Below are 6,791 nucleotides of genomic sequence, written 5' to 3' on the forward strand. Positions count from 1 at the left end.
GAGCTTCTTGGAATGCAAATATTAAAGAGAAGGATTTTTTTGGTAGGTTTTGGGGTTTTTTGGGGATTTTTTCCAAAAAAAATCTCACAAACAACAAAAGCCAGACATACAAACTCCAACATCTCCATAGCCACCTCCTGTTCATTAACTGGTGCTCAAAAATGCCATCAAGTTTAGATTAATTCAGGATTCTTTCTAAATGAATTTGTGCTCAAAGTTAATCTTTTATAATTGCTTTAATTATTTTTTTCTTTAAGTGTTTAAAAAACACTATGAAACAGCTTCCTTAAAATGAAACCTAAAACAAATTGATGGACATTTAGGCTAAAAGTTACTATTTTTAATTAAAAGTATGTTACGCTTTCGCTTACCACCAGCAAAATAATACATGAACGCATCACAAAGTAACCAGACTCAGGCAAACAGAAGGAAAACCAAAAGGATGAGCCTAGTAGTATTCTAGGTGTCATCAAATGCCAGATTTTAGGCTACAAGATTCCTTTTGATTGTTTAAAAAAAATAAAAAAATGCTACGACAGAAACATTTTATATTATAACCCAGAATGATGAATCCTGATCTTCAGACACTGTTTAATTTTGGGTCTGCTGTTGTGAATACATGGCTCCTACTTCTTGAGTTGGGATTAGTACTACATTCAAAATTTCGAACTGGATGTCCCAGAAGCAGTCTAAACCAAAAGGGATTGACCTCTAATTTTCTATGAAGACGAATAACTTGTAGTTTATCTCTGGTAGTGCATAAAGAATCAATTCCAGTAAACCATTAATACACCATTTTTCACTTATTCTATTCTGATGATGAGCTAGAAGTGCTTCCCAGTGCTTTTTTTCCCTCCCAATGAAGGTAAAGAAGAAAGATGGTGAGTAAAACCTATGCAGGGACATACTAAAATGGAAAAACCAACTCTGTTGCTAAGTTTAAGTCCCACAATCAAATCTTTACCCAAGAGGACAGCAAGGCTTTCTCTCATCATTTGTCAGCACTTCTATCTTCACCTTCAATTTCCCTGTTTACAGGAAGCATTTACAAAACTGATTTGGCTAGTTGCTTTACTCAAAATCAGCATGGAGATATTAGTTTGGTTTTCCACAAAAAAAAAACCACAATTTGCTGTGTCACAAAGTCAGTGACAGACTTAAAACCTTTTCAAGTAAATTCAACTGAAGGAAACAGTCATTAAGGTCTTAAAAGTTTAAAACAGCACCTCTGTTCTAGAAGATACACCATAGTTCACGTACTTCATAGATTGTTCCAGTAGCTTTTGCTCTGTCAATTGCTACAGTTGAACATATTAGGTCCTATATGTTGCTGCAAAACTGCTGTATGGATATAATTATACCCAAAGAATACAGAAAACCTTAAAATAAAGTTGACTAGCCAAACAATTACAACACCTGGATGTGCCCAAAACTCATGTTCTCATCTAAGAAAAATAAATAAAAATAACATTTTGATGACTAAGAAACAAACATACACAAATGCAATAATCCGTGAAGGATTTAAAGAGTCACTTTGTACCATAGAAGTTAAAGTTACATGGAGTCTGATAGAGATCAGAGATACCTGCAGCAGCAGGGGTTGAAACTTTAACAGCAGCCCCCCCTGAACTATGTGAGGCTAAATAGGGGTCCTTAGTAGGTATCTAACACCTGATTAGCCACTTTCCTTTTCAACCCAGAAATATGTGCCTCTACACACTTCTAGGATTTTTACGTAATCAGCATATTTTTGTCTGTCTGGAAACTCAGCTGTTGCAGATTTCTTCCTTTGTTTTCTCCAAAAGAACTACTTGACGCAAGTCAGTCCCATATTAATGCAAAGAAAGTATCAGGCTTAATATCCTTGACTGTGTCCTTTTAAAAAGCAAACAAAAAAATCCTGTTAAAGTACAAAGGTTTATTATTGCTGAATGAATGTAATAAAAGCCACATTGTTTGTACTTGACCGATTTCCTCCTTCACCAGTGCTGGACAGAAGCCTTTGAGGGACTGGTACCTCTTGTAATACATTCCTTTCAATTACATTTCGCTTCAATCTTCATCTAAAGTAGTGCTAAAGGAGAAACAAATCAAGGGGGACAGTTCACATAGTGCACAAAACCTGTATTTTAAATACTTTTAAAACAGATTATCTATTCACTACTTAATATGGTATTTCTGCAATGCTTTTAAAGTATAAGATTGAAGAGTAAATTATGTTGAAGAGCTCCTGAATGAAGACAGATCAAAGACTGACTTAATTTAAATGTACTCAGCACGTTTTAGTTCTCGTGTGTGTTTCAGGAAATAGCTAAATAGGTAACTAATAGAAAAAACTGTTCAAGATTACCTATTCCCTGCTATTTTTTGTGTTACCAGAGAACTAGGCCCTAGTCTGGAAACACCCTTGCATATGTATTTACGCACACATACACCAGCAAAATTGAGATTTAGCTAGAAAGGCCAGGTTGAAATCCAGAGAGAATTTGCTTTGTGAATATTAGTCTATCAAATTAGCAGTGGAATTAAAGTTCAGTGGTGGTCAATACCTACTTTTCCAGTTTTATTTAAGTTTAACCTTTTTTCGTTCAGGCTTTTTACTTTGATTTTTAAAATTTCACTGACCTAGAGCTAACTCAGGATAACAAAAGAAAAAAAAAACCCAACCTCTAGACATTCACATTGAAGACAAAGCCTGTCCACTGAGTAGTAGTTAAAGGCTTTGAAACATCAGAAAGTTCGTTCTTCACGTTACACCTTCAAACCTTAAGACTGATATTTTTGAAAAATGACAAACTGGAGTTCTTTCTTCTTTCAAAGATAGAAGATTACCACAGAGGACCACAGAGCCCCATATCATATCTTTATGGTTAGACATTAAAAGATACAATGGATATATGTCCTGAAAGGCTGCCATTGTTCTTGGCCTATTGCAAGTTACGGTGGGAACTTATAAAAAGTCTTTTCACAATACAAAAAAACAGAAGTAGTGAAGTTGCAGCCTAACCGTATACAAGCAGGAACTGGCCAGCTTGTTTATACCCCAAACACAAGCTGAGAGACAGAATTTCTCCATCTTTCAGGCAAGCAACCAACAGCCTCCCTAGACATCTTGAGTTGGAACTTCCTCACTTATTACAGAGCTTACCTTTGGACCAGCCAGGTGGAATCCTTTCCAAGTCCAGAAGAAAAAAAAGGCACTTCTATATTCAATTGAGCAGTTTTACACAACCAATTTATGAACCAGAAGTATCTATTTCCCTCTGCTGATTATAAACTGATTCTACACATGTAGGTTTGATAGTAATTTACACTACATAGGTCTACATTCAGACAGAGGGACCAACCTCCAAGTCATACGGTCTGATAAGTGCATGTGGGATTTCACGACATGGAAATTATTGACACAGAAGATGCTAATTTGTAAAAGGAAGTATACATTTGTAAGATTTAAAAAAAAATAATTGTTAGCAACTCACTGAATTCTTCATACACATCACCAAAACTATGTCAAATGATACCTATACAACTTTATAATCTTCAGCACTGTGACCCAAATAAAACTGGCACAATATCATGAATGTGCTATTAAAAAAGTCAGCTCATTCATCCAGAATTTTTTTTTAATACTGATACAGTTAATAAACAGACATTACACACAAGAAAGAAGAGATGCAGTTTTTACAAATAATCACAGCTCAAACCACATCCAGTTTGCAAGCTTGCATTTACCCATATAATCTGTAATTTTACATACGCTATTCAAGTGTATACAGCACAAGAGTCTCAGAAGGTACTTAAAACTATTGTTATGTTTACCTTACACTTGAGCTGTTATGCAGACAAAAACAGAAAAAAGATTTCTGATGCAACTAAGCCCTTTTCTGAGAAATTTATTTAGTTTGATCTTTGTTTTGAATGGGTTGTAGTGAGTACTAAAGATTTTATTACAATATGCACAAAGGACTTAGCGTTATACCTATAGCAAAATTAATACCTTCCTGAAAGACTCAAATAATTTCTTTGCATCTATAAGCTATGAACAGTGTGCCAGTGCCACAAAAGCAAGCTACAAGCCAGTAAGAATCTTCTCCTAAAACACTATTTCAATCTGGAACAAGCACTGCAAATGGATTTATTTTTGGTTAAGGGTTAATACATTGAGAATTCACGAGTGGAACAAAGTATTCCTCAAAGGGAAGGCTTTGTTTATATTCATAAGGCAGTCTCTCCTCCTGAGAGACCACAGAGTAAAGATGCATTATGTACCTAGAATTTACTTCACATGTTCATTACCCTTCTGAATTCTTTCATACTACACCATACAAAAAAGTAGTGTAACACTGTGATGTTACAGGGCAGGTGATGAAATCACTGTTGTTTGGCACTAGAATAGACAATAGAATTCTCCAAATAAAGAGCTATTATGTGAAAAAGAGGAAGTAAGTCTAGAGTATCCAAATAAAGTTATATCTGATATGGAACTGGAACAAATGCACTAACACAAATATTAAGTTTCAAAATCCCAGTCTCCAAATTCCATTCTCAAATTTCAATTAAACATTTCAGAAGAAAATCTCTATAGTGTCCAGTAATTACAGTACTGATAGAAGTAAAGACTCAAAATATTCTTTGTATTAATACCTAATGTTACTGAAGACATGCCAGTGTTAATTTAACAGTTATGTTTAATGTAAACACTTAATACTCCAGCAGAAAAGAACTACGGTCTTTAAATTTTTCATGCTATTCCGGATTGTATGGACCACTACACTGTTTTTTCTCTCTATAATGCAGAAATGTAAGTCTAAACTCAATTAAAATTCTGCTCTGTTTTCTAACTTCAGTTCAGCCTACTATGTAACTGAAACAGAATGGATAGATTATTTTTTTCTATTTTTACTATGCAGCTTCTTAATAGGAAAGAAAAGCCACTCTATGAAGTTTCCACAGTTAGAAGCCAACTGCCTTTTTTAGTTTTATATACACACTTTCCTCTCCCTCCCATCTCCAAACCCAGATCCAGTCTCTCTCCAATATTATACCTCTGAATATCACACTCAAGAAACACATTCAAGCCAACAAATTAAGGCTTTAAATAGAAGGTTGCACATAATTGACAATTATTTAAATGGACAAAGATGAACCAGGATGAGAACATTTGAGAATTTAAGAAAAAAGTACACCCAACCAACCTACAAATAAATTCCTTTCATGAAACAACCTTGATTTTCAAAGTGACTCACAAGAAACAAACTACATGAAAATGGAAATCAAGAGGTGAATGGGTCGCTACAGTCAATACTAAAGTAAGTTTCAGAGGCTATGGCATATCATATCAATCTGATTAATTTTGCAACAGTACAGATATCTAAATCGTCCAAGGTACAATATTTATTTTAAGACCATTTGCATTAAATATAGTTTGCTAATTTCATACATCTGAAAACACAGGAGGGAAGATGCAGTATGTCACAAACAGGCAATGATATAGGTGAACTCCCTAAACAATAAATTTTTCCCCATCTAAAAGCAAGATTAACATACAAGGTTATGGAAATAAATCTGATTTGCCATGACTATTAGCTGCTCCTGAACAAAAATATTTAAAGAGTAAATATATATATGTATAATAAGGAATTAATCAAATTTGAAATTATTCATGAGTCACAATATGGAACAGAATTCTTCACACAGTCACATGAAGCGCGAAGAGAAGGATAAGGTTCAAAATTAAACACCAACGACATCAGGAAATAAAATATCCTACAGTACATATGCTTCAATCACACATAGGCCAAGGCTTTTCAGATTCCCAAAAGGATGCTTTGTTTGGACAGGCGAGCGCAACCTAGCTTACCTCAGTGTACACTTACCAAGATGCAATATTCACTCCTAACTTTCCAAGCTAATATAAACACCAGAGAAGAGCCAAGCTCATTACTTCTTGGAATATTTATATCAAAATGCAGGTAAGTGATTTCAGGCCCATTTTATACTGTTTGATAGCTAGTTTTATAGAATAACCAACTTACCCAATATAAAACAGTATGTGTAGCGTGAGGAGGCTTAAATCCAAGAAAATCAAAACCTGTATTGCAGAACACTACTGAGTCCCATTAATGGCACAGTATATGCATCTTCGAATTGTATATAATCTTTCAAAATACAGATCTCAATTACCATTTCTGATGGCAATTTTGTTCAAATTTATGATTTCTAAGTTGTTTACGTGTAGGCCTTTCTTAAATATTGTCTGTCAATTCAAGGACTGGCTCCATTAAAATAAAAAAAAAAAAGAGTCACCTCATCCTCATGCTGTAGGATTTGAACAATAGCATAGACAAAAATCTGTATAAATCCAGTAGAAGGAAAACAGTAGGCACATACATGAGCACACACCCCACACAAGTCTTTCCATAAGACCTGAGAACCTGCCATAAAATCTGAAAGCACTTCAAACACTGTGAAACAAATTTAGTTTAGTTTTCAAATGCATTGAGAAGAAAAGACCACATAACTCTTCACAGGTATTGAGTCTGGGCTGATAAAATCTCATCCTTACTAATGACCCAGTGTTCAAGACTGACCTCAAATTGCAGAATCTCTGCTTAACAATTCATTGGATTCACCCACTAACCTGATGGTGGCTAAGCTCAAAGTAGTACAGTGGCAAATCACTTAAGATGTGTACACAAGAAAAGTCAATTGAGATGTTGAAAACTGCATTTCAGGACAACTGTTTGGACAATACACTGCCTCAATACACATGGACACCTCTCCATCCTAAG

The sequence above is a fragment of the Pygoscelis adeliae genome, unplaced genomic scaffold, assembly GCF_000699105.1.
Source record: "Pygoscelis adeliae isolate BGI_AS28 unplaced genomic scaffold, ASM69910v1 Scaffold69, whole genome shotgun sequence".
Classification (NCBI taxonomy): Eukaryota; Metazoa; Chordata; class Aves; order Sphenisciformes; family Spheniscidae; genus Pygoscelis; species Pygoscelis adeliae.